The sequence below is a fragment of the Mirounga angustirostris genome, unplaced genomic scaffold (genome assembly GCF_029215605.1).
Source record: "Mirounga angustirostris isolate CCGP_5_RB_7025 unplaced genomic scaffold, mMirAng1.0.hap1 SCAF_11, whole genome shotgun sequence".
NCBI classification, from domain to species: Eukaryota; Metazoa; Chordata; class Mammalia; order Carnivora; family Phocidae; genus Mirounga; species Mirounga angustirostris.
Window position 1 is genome coordinate 49,566,624 of NW_026991719.1, and position 2,794 is coordinate 49,569,417.

The following is a 2,794-nucleotide window of genomic DNA, read 5'->3' on the forward strand; positions in this document are numbered from 1 at the left end:
CTCCACATCACTTGTCATCAGGGAAATTCAAATCATAACCCTAATGAGATATCACCTTACACCAGTTAGAATGACTAAATTTAACAAGACAGGAAAAAACAAATGTTGGTGAGGGTGTGGAGAAAGGGGAACCCTCTTACACTCTTAGTGGGAATGCAAGCTGGTAGAGCTACTCTGGAAAACAGTATGGAGATTCCTCAAGAATTTAAAAATAGAGCTACCCTAAGGCCCAGCAATTTTACTACTAGGTATGTACACCAAAGATACAAATGTATTGAGCCTAAGGGGCACTTGTACTCCAATGTTTTGAATAGAAATATCCACAATAGACGAACTGTGGAGGTGCTGAGATTTCCTTCAACAGATGAATCATAAAGAAGATGTGGTATATACATACACAATGGAATATTGCACAGCCATCAGAAAGGATGAATACTTACCATTTACATCGATGTGGATAGAACTGGAGGGTTCTGCTGAGTGGAATAAGTCAATCAGAGAGAGCCATTATCATATGGTTTCACTCGTTTGTGAAATATAAGAAGCAGGGCAGAGGATCATAGGGGAAGGGAGGGAAAACTGAATGGGGAGTCATCAGAGAGGGAGAAAAAACATGAGACACTCTTAACTATAGGAAACAAATAGGGTTGCTGGAGGGGAGGTTGGCGTGGTGATAGGGTCATTGCATGATGGGCATTAAGGAAGGCATGTGATGTGATGAGCACTTGTGTGTTATACACAACTGATGAATTGTTGAACTCTACATCTGAAACTAATGGTGTACTCTATGTTGGCTAATTAAATTTAAATTTAAAATAAAAAGAAAAGATCAATGAAACCAGGAGGTGGGTCTTTGAAAAATATTAACAAAATTGATAAACCCCTAGCCAGACTTATCAAAAAGAAAAAAAAAGAAAGCAAATAAATAAAATAATTAATGAGAGAAGAGAAATCACAACCAACACCACAGAAATACAAACAAATATAAGAGAATATTATGAAAAATTATATGGTAACAAATTGGGCAATTTCAAGAAATGGATAAATTCCTCAAAACTTCTAAACTACCAAAGCTGAAACAAGAAGAAAACATAAGCCATAACCAACAAAAAAATAACTGAAACAGTAATCAAACATCGAGCAACAAACAGAAGTCCAGGGCCAGATGACCACAGCTGAATTCTACCAAACATTTCAAGAAAAGTTAAGGGGATCCGAACAATGGCTGCCCCAGTGCAGTAGGCAGCCCACGTTGGTGGCCCACTCATGCTGCCACAGGACTCTGCTGGGAGGTGGGACATCATGCTCACTTACTGGGGCACCCTGCACAGGGATGGCCAGCAAGAGTGGGGGCCAGTGCTTGTGTTTGCCATCTGGGCATTGGTACAGCCCTCTACTGCTTGCCTTCCTGTGCTGCCAAGAAGTGGCATTTGGGAGGGTGTGCCACAGAGTTGGCTCCAGGCAGAGCTGGGTGCCAGGTCCCATGTGAGTGTGCCCCCACCCGCACGCACCATGGCCTCCTGGAGCATGGCCTACTGCTTGCAACAGGAGACCACGTACCCCATGTTCCCACAGTACTTTGCCACCCTGTGATGCCCGACTGTGGAGACAAACTCTGTTGCTCATTCCTCATCCACTGCTGGGTGAGACGGAGACCAACATGTAGAACTCACAGTGCCAGGAGACTTTCTTGCAGCGGCACTTGAGACCCAACTGGCCCCCAGCCAGCGTGACACAGCTGGTGAAGCAGATGCCCACCTAGTGGTCATTGTTGCCTGGGGCTGAGATGGGTGTATGGGAGAAGCACCACAAGCCCCCGAAGGTGTACTGTGAGGTGGAACAGATGCCCATCTATGTGGTGTGCAGCTGCTTCTGCAAGCCCACCGGCCAAGCATGCTGCAGCTCAAGAAAGTGGTGGAGGGCTTAAAGGAGCAAGCAAATCCAAAACCAGCTGGACCACCTGAAAAGACTGGAAGACTTAAAGAAGAGGCGCTGGGCACATGGGGAGCAGACACAAGCTGAACTCTTGAACCTGAACCAGATGGAGAGGGAGATCATCTCGAAGTTTGAGCAGCTCTCTCACTCCTTGAAGCTTCATGAGTATCGCCTCCTGGCCCACCTTGAGGAGCTAGATTTGGCTATCTAAAACAGCATCAATGGTGCCAACACCAGATCTCCTGTAATGTCTCCCACCCGAGTAGCCTGATCACCCAGCTGGAAGTGAAGCAGCAGCAGCCTACCAGGGAGCTCTTACAGGACATCAGGGACACATTGAGCAGACCTGAAAGAATCAGGATCCCTGAACCCTGAATCACACCTCCAAAACTCAGTGTGCAGAAAAGGTGGAGTAATTTTGGCCCCCCAGGATGGATTCTGGGCAGTGTCCTTGTGGCATGGGAAAGAATACTGGCCTCTTACCTCAATGACTGCCCTCCCCCAGTGGACTCTTCTCCAGTGGGTAAGGAATTTCTTGGACTATGATGCTGGTGAGGTCTCCTACAACATGACAGGCAGGTGTCACAACTTTACTTTCTCTCAGGGTACTTTCTGTGGGCCTGTCCAGCCGTAATTCAGTCTGAGTTCCTTGGGAGGGAAGAGTACAGCCCCTCTCATCTGCCATATGAGTGGGACCTATGGGTTTTCTGGCCATGTAGGCAATCATGCTCATTCCATAGAGACCTCATGTTGACGAGGTGAACTCAGGCCAAAAGGGCTGTTGGCCATAATCTGACCTCAGGCATAAGGCACCTTATTGCCTCGCCACTCCCTGTTCATCACAGCTGGATATACTTAC

General features: G+C 46.8%; 1 pseudogene; it reads left to right on the forward strand.

Moving 5' to 3' along the window:
* The first annotated feature begins 1,512 nt into the window (after positions 1-1,512).
* LOC135361863 (zinc finger protein RFP-like) lies at positions 1,513-2,481 on the forward strand (annotated as a pseudogene).
* Positions 2,482-2,794: the final 313 nt, after the last annotated feature.